Source organism: Lissotriton helveticus, chromosome 7, assembly GCF_964261635.1.
Source record: "Lissotriton helveticus chromosome 7, aLisHel1.1, whole genome shotgun sequence".
NCBI lineage: Eukaryota > Metazoa > Chordata > Amphibia > Caudata > Salamandridae > Lissotriton > Lissotriton helveticus.
In genome coordinates, this window is record NC_136068.1 from 1546197214 (window position 1) to 1546212313 (window position 15100).

Sequence of the window (15100 nt, forward strand, 5' to 3'; positions counted from 1 at the left end):
CAGGTATTTTAAGGAGTCTTGCTGTTGTCGCACTTGTGGTTCCAGAGCTTGTATCGTAGTTTCTCCTAGCTTGACCTTGCCAATTTCCTATGGTGGTCCCAGAGTAAATTTAGATCTGTATCCAGTTCTCCGAACGTTTGCTCCATTGTCACTCTCGAGTGTTCAATTGCCGCTAAGGCTTTGTCCAATTTGGATGACATAGCGTCCAATCCTGCAAGCTCCCCACTCTGAGACATGGTGTGAGGCCGGTGATGGCGTCCTCTGGGGCCCAGAGATTTGCGCTGTGCCAGTCGCCCGTTGGCATCCCATGGTGCATGCGTCCTCTGCCAACCGTTTCCAGCGGCTCCCCACAGTAGTTTCCCCTGGAAAGTGGTCTCTTTGCACGTGGTCAGCCGCGACCGCTATGGCGACTCGGCGCCCCCCGTGGTCTTGCCCGCATTCCAACTTACAGTTGCTGTCCCAGTACTTCCGAGAAGCGTGTGCGGAGGGGGCATGCTGTCCCTGCGCAGGGGTGAGTAGCGATGCACAGGCCCGCTGGGCACCCGCTCCGGCGTCGCCGACGGTCCTGGGCAGCTACAGCGCTGCTTTGGGTGTTGTAGGGCCTCCGCTATGCGCCCTGCTTGAGGCGCACCGTCTCCGTCCCGGAGGGCCTCCTCCCATGCGGGAGACCCGGACGAGTTGGGGGAGGGGGAGCCCGCCAGCAGTCACGGCCGCGCCGCACCTTCTCTCCTTGCGTCCTTCCTGCCACCTGGGTGGGCGCCTGGATGGGCCGCCGCAATGCCTCCCGCTGCAATTACTGCTGGGGCCTAGGGGCTGTGTCGGAGAAGCCAGGTCATCGTTATGGGTTCAGTCTCCGGAGCGTCTCACGGGATGCACCCCATCTTGACGGCCTTGCCACCAGCATACAGGGGCCTCCTGCAACCCCATCTGTCCTCCTCCGATCAAACCGACAGGGTCAACAGGCTCCACCCGCTCTCGTCTCTGCTATGCTATGCTGGGTCTGGCCGCGTTGGGCAGTGGCTTTAGGGCCTATTTATGGCAGAGTAAGCGGGCTGCTATTCGGTGCGCTACGGGAACGCTGCCGCCATATAAGCCTGCTAGGCCACGCCCCCCCATATGCAAATCAGTCTTGACTCCTCTCCTCATGGGAACACTCCTGGATGCTTGCTTCCAGTCCAGGGATGACCAGGCCTGGCAGTTCAGCCTGGACTGCTTCCATGAGGAGCAGGGTCAAGACTGATTTGCATATGGCTGGGATGTCATACTGAGCAAAGAACAAACTATTCAACCCAGATCTCTTGACTGTGGGTGAGTGGTTGAAAAGTTACAGCACTCCGTTGGTCTTGTTGCGTTTACTATGTTCATCCAAAGTGGCCCAGGGTATGCCCAGGTGTGGATCTCTTGCTCGCTGTGCCACTGGATTAAATCTAGCCTGGCTGATGAGTGAAACCCTGAAACCAGTCCCGAGATGCTGGTTTGCGGTCCAGTGAGGACCTGGCCTGGCCTGGCCTGGCAGTTCGGGCTGGACTGTTCCCATGAGCGTCAGGGTCAAGACTGATTTGCATATGGGCTGGATTGGAACTGGGGTGGGATAGTGAGCAAACCAACAATGGATTTAACCCAGATCTCTTGACTGGAGGGGGGGGGGGGTATGACAAGTTTCATCAGTTTGTCCATCTTGCTGCGTTTTCGATTAATTACTAACAGGACAAGAGAAGCAGCTGTAGCACTGCCTAGAATACTTAAAATGTGGGAATTACCTACGGGACCAGAGAAGCAGCTAGCACCACTGCCTACAGGACTTAAAATGTGGAAATTACCATTGGGAACAGACACCGCTGCAGCACTCCCTAGAGGACTTAAAATGTGGGAATTACCGACTGGACCAGAAAAGCAGCTGCAGCACTTTCTAGAAGACTTCAAATGAGAAATTACCGATACAACCAGAGAAGCAACTAGCAGCACTGTCTGGAAGACTTAGAATGAGGAATTACAAACAGGATCAGAGTAGCAGCTAGCAGCACTGTCTAGAGGACTACGAATGAGGAATCACCACTGGAACCAGAGAAGCAGCTTGCAGCACTGCCTAGAGGACTTTTAATGTCCCAATCCATGTAGGGGACGATTCCCTACCCGAATAGGTGCAAATACCAGTGTTTTTGTGACATTATTATACAGAAGGACTATGGAATGGAGCCTGCACATAAATAAGAGTGCACAAACAGAAAGCAAAAAATATCAATTCAACCCACTCCAAATTAAACTAACTAAAATGTTGAGTCTGGAATAAGGGTATTGCATACACGTTAAACTAGAAAAAAAATTAACATTACGAGAACAAAAATGGAGTCTGCAATGAAAATAAACGTGCCACAAACAATGGCCACATTTACAAAATGTAAAAATTTTAATTTTGTTAGTCATCGGCTAATAGGCTTTGAATTAGTATGTGAAAGTTGTTTTAAATAAAACGGAAAAAAGGATTTTATCTACAAAAAAGTTCACACTATACTAGATGTTAGTCAAAACCATGCCATTAGCGTAGAGGGTTATGTAACTTGAGACTAAGGATTTTTTTTTTAAATGCTGCAACTGGCACAAAAATAAAATAGTGCACAAACCCAAAGGTAAAAATCCTTTAGAGATAGGCCAATACTCCAGGGGAGGAGCGAGACCTGAAAATGTAGTACAAATAAAAGCCAGAAACCAAACAAAAGCATGCTTTTACGAATGACGCACATTTGAACGAATCGCCAGCGAGGGGCGGAATTAAACCTCACATACCGAACACGGCATGCCTCGCAGAACCGTGCATGTGCTGCCTAGGCTCGACCTAAAAACGCTGGTAGATCTTTCAAGCAGAAATTCTGATCCCAAATGAACAATTTTCCAGACTTTTATCTAATAACAGGAAAACACCACTTCATCTATTTGGGCATTAACTTGAAATAAGCAGCATCTGACTGCAAAATTAGTCTGATGGAATGAAATAAACATCAAGACGCTAGTGTGGCAAATTCAATTAACAAAGGTATATTAACCAATTCATATTTTAAAGTAAGTCCAAAAAACATTAGATGGCTGGGCTAACAGCCAATGGGGCAAACAATCTTATGGCTGGGAACGAATCCTGCATACTTACATATTTTATGAAGAGCGCTTTTATCTCGAAGCTGCAAAAAAAAAAAGTGGCTCTACATAAAAAAATTGCTTTTGCCACATTATCTTTCCTATGAACAAGAGAAAATGTCTTTGATGGGTGGCATTGTGATTTGAATGGTGACAAGGTGGATGAAAAAAAGTCAAAAAGTGACATGATTGCTAAGACAAAACTCAAAAATAAGAGGCAGATGAAAACCTGAAAAATAAAAGATGCGATGATAATGTAGCAAATCACATCTGTTGGCACCTAGGACGCTGGGAAAGGGTTTAACGAAGTCCCATGGCACAGTTAACCCTTCATCCTGCACCTGAAGCAACAACAAGGCAGTGTGTCAGATAATGATTACAGGTGCAAGACTTTCACCATAACTATTAAGGGAGGATAAAGCAGACACAGTTACAACGCGACACTGATAAAAGGCAGACTTCCCTGTCCTGCTCTTTTAACACTATCAACCATCCCTCCCTCCCTTTTAGGTTAGCCTACAATGATTCAAAAGCTGGAGAGAATTAGAAGAGGGGAAGGGTTAAAAGTAGTTCAAGTTCAACTGTGACAAGTCGGGTGTACAGTACCAGCTCACGGGAGGATGGGCAGTGGCGATAATATTTATATTGCACTCTACTCGTTGTATGTTCTAGGTTGGTCCAGATGAAGAAGTGACCACCCCCAGACTTTGGCTTTATTTTTCCATCTCTTTAAAGAAGTCAGCATTAGCTATGGTGAAGTATAAACAAGAGAGAATGTGGAGAGAGGCTGAGTAGGTACACACTTTACCTAAACTGCGATTCTTTTAAGGTTCTACTGTTCCCATCTATTGCAAAGGAGGGGGCGCACTGGTGAGGAGGGAGCTGGTACAGTGGTGCACTTTTGCTACGTTCTGTCATCAGCCAGATCACAACACTCAAGTGCAGATTACTGGCTATACGGTTTACTCTTAGTAGATGTGGTCAAACTGGGCGGAGAGGTTCGTGGTACCTGCAACAGTTTTACAGTACGCCTTGCTCAAGGTCAACGAAGGAGCGTGGGGCAAACAGCACTGGTGTACGCAGCTCATGCACATAGAATGTCCTAAGGATATCAGCTCCAACGTAATTTCACAAAGCAACTCATAAAAAATCTCTACAGAGGAAATTGGACTGATGGGTACTTTTATGACAAATATTTCTTACCTTCTGAAAAGTCTCCGAAGTTAATGGCACCAGTTCCCCTAAGTGCATTGGTTCGCTGGCTACAAGAGAAGAGAATAATACATAAATAACCCAAACTACATGCGTTTATGGTCTAAAGAACCAAAATAACGTTGAAACTGAACTGAACCCAAGCTACGCAGCGACAAAAAGCTCTCCCAATCATGCCTATGTCCAACCTTACTTGGCGACTACTCCACCCTGAACGTACTGAAGGTTTAACTACAGCCATTGTGCAATAATCCTCGTTTCAAATAACTGCAACATCAACTCGGCCTCTTAATGAATATTGCCCATTACCTACTTTGAACAATTATATAGTGCAAGGCTAGTTAAGGGAAAGAGACCAAAAATAGTAGAGAGAAACTAAACGTTAAGACACAAATACACGTTGAAAACATTGGGATTCTCTTAAATTTAAACTGATGGATTGCTGCTAAATTGTGACATGTATCCAAGCTGTACTCCTACTGATGGAGACCTAGCTCACTTTTCAGAAGACTCAATTCCAGTGTCCAGAGCATAACTTATTTTTTAATCACTCCCTAATATTCCAGATAATGGAAGAATAAGCTTTAGTTATGGAAGTTATTGGACACTTAGGCTCTAACAGTGCAAAACAGAATGCCTCTTAAAATCTTCCTCTGCCTGTTACTTATACATTCAACTTGAGCCGAATACTGGTTATTTTGTTAGTAACTGCTGAGATCCAACAGGTAAATCCTGCAGGCTGATCGTGACCAACTTCCCGATTAATAGTTCCCTACAATGTCATACAAGTCCTTGCTGATAGAAGGTGTAACTAACCACCCTCCTCCCCCTGTCAAAATAATACTACATTTTTTATGTGCCGTGGGAGGAAGTGAAGGAGCAGGCAAGGAGCAGGCAAGGAGCCATTACGCCTAGTGTGTTTTTTTCCCTCTCAATGTAGGGATAACATGGATTGCTTGCTTTGCCAACAACCTATACACAATAAGCTAGAGAACGATAAGTTTATTAACATACCCAGCAATGGTCGGTGTGCTTCTAGGCACTTTATTAATTGCTCCTAAATGAACCCTAACACACTAAATACCGTTTTGTGCCACAGAATTAACTTTTCACAAAATTATGCTCGGTAACAATAGCAATACCAATTAATTTTAATACATCAAGCGTACAACCAAATGTATTGTGAAGCTGAAAACAATCAAGTGCATGTAGGAAGCTGGCTCTATATAGCATATACCGAAAATAGGTATATTATGGAGAGTCCAGGTATTATTCCCTTACTGGTGGACATGGGCTTGCTCCAGCAATCGCAAGGTGCTCTACTAAGGGGTAGTGGGCTCGAGCAACATTACGCTTATCAGAGAGGAGTGTTGAACATCTGAAAATACACACTATAGCCAATAAAGGATATGCACGACTCAATAAGGAGATCATACCAATTTATAACAAGCATTGGCATAGCCAATAGGTCTCGCCTTTGGGATCTTATAAGAGCAATCGCTGCCAATGTGGGTGTACCAAGGATTGACACGAGGACAGCAATCCAAATACAATGACAGCAAAAACTTGTAACTTGGACTCAATTCACATACGCTGTATTTATTTATGCATGTCATAAAACACTTAAAAAGTCTCAAAAGTTTTAATCAACAACCGATCATATAATTAAGCAAATATATTTAAAGATAAAATTCATTGAGACATTTGCTGAGCTGAATTTACGTTAAGCGAACCTACTGTAGTTGTATCATATCAGCTTATTTGATAGGCGAGGGGTGCATTTTTTGGGGGGAGTGCAAGTGTTTTCAGTATTCCAATAAAAAATTGATGAGACTGTACTGTCTTTCTGTAACCGGAGAACTGAGGAGTGTGTCGCAGAACGTATCTTGATTGTAATTAAGCCAGATATGCATACGTTGTTTCGTTAATAAACCTATTGCCCACCCTTATTTTAACCATTTGATTCAAACATTGGTAGACCATAGCCTTTAAAACTTTCTAAAATATGCGTGAAATCATTTTTGCTTGGAGTGTAGGTAGGTGTGATCCTCTACACTTTTGGGCGTAAAGCATTACTCGTTTTGGTGCCAGTTGTTCTGTTTCGTGTTTGTTTCCCTCATATTTAAGATATGCGTTGGGGCTAAAATGTCATTAATGTCGCTAGGGCCAGCCTCGAGTCGATGAACATGACAGGTCAGGCTCGTGGGTGCCAAGGAACATCACTCCGGTTCGATGCATGCTGATAAGCAGGTCGTGCAGCCTAGATATAGTGTCCCGAATTCACCCACAATAACGGGAATGCACTTTGTTGTATTAAATGGGCAATCACTGAACTACAAATACAGGGCCCTATGACGTGGGTGCGTGTTCGCGCAGGGCACAGATGTGCGTTGGTTTTTAGGTAAATTTATTGCGACTTAAGCTGCTGATATTTCGGTCCAATTACCGCTAGAATTTTGACGGTATTAATGTAAATATTGAACTGTGTTCTGTTTGCTCCCAGCAGCCTTTCCATTGTGTGCGGTCGGTGTGATGTGTGAGGATGTCTTTGAGTGGACCATTGCTCTGGGTGCTTCGTCTGCAGTGTCAGTAGCTCTCTACAATGCTCAGGTGCAGCCAATCGTCCAGTCCCGAAAATTCTTGTTCCAGGTGATGAGGAAGCAGAAGCAGCTGGGAGGTCTTTCTCAGCAACGCAAGGTGATAACTGATGACAGTCCTTACTCTATTCTTTTCTTTCTGTCTCGGCTCCATTTCTGAGGCATTAGCACTGGCAGGCAGACTCTAGCTCGGGCACCAAAGGGTAGACTGACGTTTAACAAGGAACTGGGATGGAATATTCCTCGCAGCTGAACAGCGCGACCCCTGCACTGCAGCACGGAAATCAAATGAGGGGCCTTGTAGAAGGACCGGTCGGTTTAAGGAACAGGATCCGTAGCACAACCTGGATCTCTGGAAGGAAAGCTAGAATAAACACTTCCTTTGAATACACAGTTAGCTCTCTATAAATTGGGATGCATATTTCTTGAGTAACATTTACACAACTTAAGTCCACACACAGTAATTAAGGGTCGTCTATTTGCATGTCACTACATGACCTACCAAGGTGCTCATAGTAAAGACGCCCTGTTTACCATTAATATTAACCCTGGCAAAGGCGCTCTTTGTATAAAACATTAATCGGATGAAAAGGAAAAAGCCAAAATAGTAATACTTTTTTTTTCGGTCAGTACAAACGTGTGCCCACATTTACAAGCAGTGGGTTTTTTAAATCTTTGTCGTAACAGAAGTGACACCACATACCCTTTCACCCCCAGCGGCATCACAACTTTTGCTTCAGATTAAGATGGGAAGAAGTATAAGTTTTATTAAACAGCTTTTATTGCACACTAGATACACAGCGTGTTGAATGAAAGCAGCTGATAACACACCCGCACGTGAGCCCTAGAGGCGCTATGAATGCTGCATGTAAAGATTTGATTGATGGCGGGGGGCCTGCGCTACGCCCCCTCTGATGCTGCGCTGGACTCTGCTGCAGTTGGCACACTGTCACGCTGCTGCTCGCTCCCAAGCACCCTAGGCCAGGGGACAGGGAAGGCGGGACATGCACCCAAATTGAACCAATTGCATGCTGTCTTTCGTAGAAAGACGCATGCACAGGCCAATTGCGGGTGATAAAATAAATAAATAAATAAATAAATAAATAAATAAATAAAAACAAAAGAACACGCACAAGTGTGTGTTCATGGTTTAAAAGCCCTTACTTAAAGCCTCGCAGAGCAGCGCACGCAAGCTGGCTCAGGCGAGATCTAAAAATAACATCTTTATATATGTTTAGGCACCAGAATCAATATGATCAGGTAAGTAAGTTTTGCAAGAGAAATACTTTTAAAATGTCGACAGTGCATTTTAAAGAAGCTGCAATGTTATCCTATGAGAGGAAAAACAAGTAGAGTACAGCGACTTATGAGACCAATCTCCTGGACTTAAGGTGAATATGGGGCAAGGTACAAGGCAGCACCAGGAGGTCACCTCCAGCAGTACTGGGTGATGGGGTATAGGAGGGGTGGGGAGGGGTGGTAGTCAGGGCAGTGGTGCAATACAGCATTGGGTGCCAAATTAGTCAATGGGAATCGGTCTGTGCAAAAATAGGATGCTGGTTTGGACTGGGAGGCTAGATGGGCTGAACCAACCAGAGTGTTCAAGTCTTGTTATACAAAGGAACGTAGGGGCACCTGTGATCCTCTTCCCCTCTGGCTGGGGCGGCCGAGTGCAACGGGTCTTTGAGGTGTAGGGTTTCTTAGTTGGGGAGCACTCTCGGTTGAGGGGGCCTGTACACACAAGCTGCAGGCAACAGCGTAGAGTTTGAGGGGCAAAACCAAAGTGAATTCCGTCTCTCGTGGCTTGGGGACCACACTCACTATTGGCTCGCTTCAGCTCAGGCTGGGGGGCTCAGTGCAGTTGTGTTTGCCGGTTTAGGAGGGTCTGGAGTCCTTGCGGTGGTTGTTGGGGTACCTGCAGAGGAGCGCCACAGGAGACACTGGGTCTTAGCTGAATTCAGGCAGGCCTCCCAGGCTTTGTGCAGGTACGACAGTTTGCAGGACAAGACGAGTGGCACAATTTGACAGGAACAGGCCGGCAGGGCCGTGATCAAGTGAGTTGCTGCTTCTTCAGTCTTTGCTCTTCAGTATCCTCCTTCGTGGGTCAGCAGGATCTGCTTTTCGTGTGTCAGTGGTTACCCTAAATACTGAATTTAGGGTGTCAGGGGAGGATAGGGTAGTAGCCAATGGGCTATCTACCCCTGGGGTCCCCCTATATGACCACTTCATATGGGAAATTGGCATAACCCTATCCCAGGTTCCTAAGTTTGCCATCACCAAGATGGCTAACTTTGGAAAGTCGCCTCCACTTTAGGTAGCCCATCTTAGGGTTGGTACTAGTCTGAGGGTGTACACGCCTATCTGACTAGCTAATTTCCCCGCCTGTCCAGGTGGCAAAGGGTTGTTGACAATGGGGGGGATGTGGGGAGGGTAGCAGCATCCTCTCCTGTAAGAGAAGTCTGATTCACATAATAATGACAGTGGGCACTTTGAAGCACCCCCGTCTTGGAATGCTAATCTACGTGTCATTCTGTGGCTTTGTTTCTCACCTCCTGAGATCAAAGGCCATCACCCATGGGGTCAGAAACTTGTCTATAGTGGCAGGCTGGCGAAAAACAGTCCGTCATCACACCAGTAGCTGGTAGGTGTTCAGGGGACACCTCTAAGGTGCCCTCTGTGTTCATGCATTAATAAATTCAACATTGGCATCAGTGTGGGTTTATTAATACGAGATATTGGATACCAAACATCCCTTTTTTCAGTGAAGCCATCACGTAGCTGTGGGGAACCCGTATTCACCGGTGTTCAGCACATGCTTTTAAAATTGCTTCCCTGATCACTTGTACTGGCAGTAATGGTACTGACAAGCACAGCGTTATATCTGCTCATGCAGTTATGCCCTCAGATGTAGTATAGTGCACCCTGCCTTAAGGCTGTAAGGCCTGCTGTAGGGGTGACTTACCGAATCCGCATGCATTGTCTCAAGGCATTGCACAAAGGCTGTGTGCCATGCAGTGTTTAGACTTTTGTCTTCATCAAGACACTCAGCCTGCACAGGCAGATTGCATGAGGGATCCCTTGGCGTTGCACAATTCGTGATGCAGCCCTTGGGGACCTACTTTAGTACCTCCGTCCCTAGGCACCAGGGGTACCATTTACAAGGGACTTAAAGGGTACAAAAGATGTTGCCAATTGGGGAAACAATTGCACAGTTTTGGACAAGACATCTGGTAGTGGGGACCTGGTTAGAAGGAACCAAGTGCACTTCTAGTCAAAATCACAAATGTAAGGCAAAAAGTGAGGGTGACCATGTCAAGAAAGGCACTTCCCCACATAATCCACCCCCAAACTTAAGATGAGACTAATCTTTCCCAAGAGACCCCTCGTCTTCTAAGTGGAAAACCTGGAAAGGCCATCTGCATTCGCATGGTTAGTCCCAGGTCTGTGCTGTACTGTAAAGTCCATCCCATGTTGGGCAATGGACCACTTCAGCAATTTGGGATTTTCACCTTTCATTTGCACCAGCCACCCATTTGAGAGGCTTGTGGTCAGTTCGAACAAGAAAGTGAGAGCCACAGAAGTATGGCCTCAACTTCAAGGACCAACCAAAGCAAAAGCTATCCTCTCAATGGCACTCCAAGGACATTCTAGGGTGTCACCTCCTGCTAATGAAATTAACCACTTGGTTACGGCCATCATTATTGGATTGGGATAGGACCGCTCCTATCCCAAGTTGAGAGGCTTCTGTCTGCACTATAAACCGCATAGAAAAATCTGGACATTAAAGAATGGGTGCTGAGCATATTGCTTCCTTCAGAGTGTCACTGTCCAGGTTATTTTCTTTGGTATTTTCTTAGAAGTCAATTCTGTGTGGGGTGCCACAATGGTACCATAGCCCTTCTTAAACCTCCTGTAGTACCCAGGCAAGCCAAGGAATGCCTACAATCGAGTCTCGGTGGTTGTAGCTACCCAGTTCACAATTATCTGGATCTTTGCTTATAAGGGTTGGTATTGGCCTCCACCTACAAGGTGGCCCAAGTATATAACAGAACCCTGCCCTAGCTAGCACTTGCTGGTCTTGACAGTAAGTCCTGCACTCAGCAGAACCTCAAGGACCTTTCCAAGGTTGATCAGGTGATCCTGCCAAGTGGAGCTGAAGACCGCAATATCGTCAAGATAAGCGGCTCTAAAGGTTTTTAGCACAGCAAGGACTATATTTACCAACATTTGGAAGGTGGCAGGGGCATTCTTTAGTCCCAAGTGAATAACAGTGAACGGATGGTGGCAATCTGGGGTTGAGGATGCGGAGTTCTCTTTTGCTCCTGGGGTCAGACCAATCTGCCAGTACCCTGATGTAAAATCAAAAGTACTCAGAAATGTGGCTGCCCCCTAACCTGTCAATCAACTCATTTGACCTAGGAATTTGGTGTGTATCGGTCTTGTTACTTTATCGAGGCCCCTAAAGACCACATAAAATCTCGGCTCTGTTTTACCACCATTGGTACGAGGTTTGGAGACGAAGACAACTGGGCTGGCCCAGGGAGTCTCAGGGAGAGGATGTAGCGTTACAGATATAGTGGTCTACCTCAAAGCTGGAGACATGGGGGTCAGCCAAAGGTAATGGTCGCACACTAGCGCGGCTCCAGAGCCCTCGCTGTCTATCCTGCAAATATCCTGATATTAACATTGTCCACTTTCAGGGGGGTGGGAGCGCACCAGACACGCCCCAACGTAATTACCTCTTGCATGATGGTTCATGTAGTTCATTATTTCTCGCTCAATTCAATTCAAAGTGTTCATAGCCAGTGCTGTATTATTAGCTTCAATTCGTATCCCTAGACACGTGTTTCATGATTCCTCAATCGTCAGTAGGGAAAAAAAGCAAAGTTCATAGGTTGTAGGGCATGCTGCCTTATCTCTCAGGACCAGTTCCACTCACAGCATGAAGGCGCAGGCTCTTGAGCTCGTCAGCTCACAGGAATTTGATACTTTCAGGGGGGTGGGAGCGTTTGATAGGAACCACTTTTTAATTTGGAGGGCTTGCAGCTTGGAATAAAAGTCGGGTGGCCAGCAAGCCTTACCATTTTTAATGGGGAGAATCATATTTATTTTTTCTCACTGGGGTTCTTTGGACATATGTACACAATAGTAAGAACTGTCTATTTTGTCTTACTATCACGTGTGTTACCACGATTGTTTGTGGTTATCGAAAAGGAGAACAAGCACTGTTTTTTCCTTTCTTTTCTTTACTTCTTTCACTGAAGAGAGGGAGTCACCGATGATGAGAAGTGCGTAAACTGGTGATTGTTAGCCAGCAACCACGTTGGCGGTTCTACCGTGAGGTACTCTCTCCTCCCACACATTGTTTCATTGGATGTAAGGTGGGGAGTGTGGATGGTAGTAGACATTATTGTTTGTAGTGAGACACTGTGATAAACAAGAGTAGGATTGCACACACTTAAGGGAATTGAGAAGAATATTGAAAACACTGGCTTTGTCACTTTTAATGGGAATAAGTGTCTGTTGGGTGAGGCCCCATGTTTAATATGTTAAAAAAAACGCCAACAACAAATACTACATTTAGAAGGTGAACTCCAACAGCAGGAGGCAGAAAGTGATAGGGCACCTAATGACACCACTACCCACCGTCTAACAATTAAACAAACCGAGTATAAGACCTTAACTGGGGAACATATGCGATCTAAACTGCGACATACGAAACACAAGTTGTATGAGATGGGAGACATGGCGGGTAACATGCTTGCCTGGTAGGAAAAAAGGGAGCAGGGAGGGCGATGGGTACTCAAGTTGACCCTTCCGGATACCACACAGATCACAGATCCATAGGAAATTGCAGACGCATTTGAGGACCACCTGGAGAAGGTCTTTACCTCAACATCATACACAACAGAAGACTCCCGTCAATTGTTAGTAGACATGCAGCTGCCCACCCTATCAGATGTAGACAGACCGCTTTGGAAGCAGACCTCACGGATCAAGAAATCCGAGAGGCCATTAACAGTATTCAATCAGGAAAAGCAATTGGACCAAATGGGGTCCCTATTGAATTTATTAAAACTGTAACATCTCATGTCGTGCCCCAGCTACGAAACATGTATACTGAAAGCTATGTAAAGGGAGTCCTGCCCATTGACCAATGTCTGGCCTCTATTGTAGTCATGAGAAAACCAGGGAAACCTGCAGATAAATGCTGCTCCTACAGACCAGTTTCTTTAATCAATGTAGAAGCGGAGCAAAACTTCTGGCCTCACGCTTGGTCACTATAATCCAGTCTCTGGTCCATCCTGACCAATCTGGGATTGTGCCAGGTCGAAACACGACACTAAATATCCTCGGGCGCCAACAGTTCATAGAGGAGGATGCAGTGGTATCGTTGCTGGACGCATCAATGGCCTTTGACTCAATAGAGTGGCCATATCTCTTTAGGTGCTCCAACGCTTGGGGTTTGGCCCAAAGTTTCTGGGCTGGATTAAGCCGCTTTATACGGAGCTGCGTGTCAGGCCGGGGTCAACAATCGCACATCCAGATCATTTTGGTTGAGGAGACGCACTCGGCAGGGTTGTCCTCTGTCTCCTATGATTTTCTCCTGAATGCTGGAGCCACTGGTGTCTTGGGTGCGTGGTGATGTCTTGCTCAGAGGATTGAAATGGACAAAAGGCCATGAGGACAGGATATAACTCTACACAGATGATGTCCTGCTATACCTGGCATCCCCCTTTGCATCAATCCACCGAATTTTTAATATCTTCACAAATTTCGGGAAGTACTCCGGTTACTCAATTAACTGGACTAAGTCTGTACTTTTTGTCCTTCGGCCCAGCTCCCAAACTTCCCAAGGGCGGTAAGGTGGAGATGGTGGTTTTCGCTACTTAGGAGTATTCACAACTCCAGATCCCCAACTTTTCTATGACATGAACTTAGCAGCTCCTTTAGACAGACTACGTAATGACATTAAACACTCGAGATCCTTGCCCCTTTCTTTGCTGGGCCGAGCAGCTCTATTCAAGATGTTAGGTCTCCTGCTTTTCTTATATATCCTACAAAACTGCCCGTACCAGATTCCAGACTCCTATTTTGGAAGTATGAAGAGTGAGGTGAGAACACTTATGGGATGGAGGTGCGCCTCGCATAGCGCTGCATAAACTTAGGGGTGGTACGATGGGGGAATTGCACTCCTAGATGTGAAAGTCTACTACTGAGCTTCACAGATTCTAACAGTAAACCATTGACATTGACTATACCGCTCCTCACTGGACCCCCCGCTTACATGGGAATCAAGTAGCTAGAGAGGTATATGTAGGAGCTCTCTATATGAAAGCCCGGAAAAGAAGGTACCTGGGCCCAACGACCCCAATGGTACACATTTGGCATCAGGCAACATGACGTCTTGTTTGGACCAATGGACTGACTCGGGCCACACTAATGTGCTCTACTCAAAAACTTGGACTTTTGTGTAATCACCAGGCTTTGACAAATGGGATATGATTGGAATTTCCACAATAGGTCATCTAGTGAAACAGGGGAAACTCCTTACATTTAAGGAACTGAAGGAGAAATATAACCGAGCTCAAGGGGAAGTTTTTTGATATTTACAAATTCGACATGCCCTTACGGCAGCACTCCCAGATATGGGCAATTTACCAGAATCGTTCCCTTTGGAGGATCGGATGCTTTCAGAACCCATTTTTGATAAAGCAATATCCCTAACATATCGGAAACTCTGTAATAATCTACCGGACCCATTTTGCACTCTCACGGACAGATGGCAACCGGACTGAAGACCCATTGACGAGAAAGACTTGCAGGCGGCACTGATATCCCCAAGAGAGGCATCTATCACTCTTAGTTTCCGCATGATCCAAATAAAAATCCTACATCGAACACTTGAGAACCAGACTGGATGCCCTGTGTTTGCGTGGCTGTCAGCAAGAAGCAACCTTTTATCACACTATATGGGACTGTCCGCTAATACAGCCTGTATGGGAAAAGGCAACATGATATTTACAGAAAGCACCGGGGAACACAATAACACTTACTCCGACATTAGGACTAATTAATATTTGGGGGGGCTACTGATCTGACAGAAGTGGAGAAACACTCTGGGGTATACCTTAACGTGCTATAGCATTGAAATGGGGTGT

At 45.8% G+C, this 15100-nt stretch overlaps 1 protein-coding gene across 8 annotated transcripts in view; it reads right to left on the reverse strand.

Annotated features, from left to right (window-relative positions):
* CNOT3 (CCR4-NOT transcription complex subunit 3) overlaps positions 1 to 15100 on the reverse strand; it is a 1075180-nt gene that overhangs the window by 921657 nt on the left and 138423 nt on the right. For 6 of the 8 annotated variants that reach the window (XM_078655004.1, XM_078655002.1, XM_078654999.1 and 3 more), the window contains exon 2: positions 4333 to 4391. The gene's annotated coding sequence lies outside the window, so the exon portion shown is untranslated. Of the gene's footprint in view, positions 1 to 3142; positions 3174 to 4332; positions 4392 to 15100 lie in introns of all 8 variants that reach the window. The other 2 variants (XM_078655000.1, XM_078654998.1) reach the window with 1 other exon arrangement.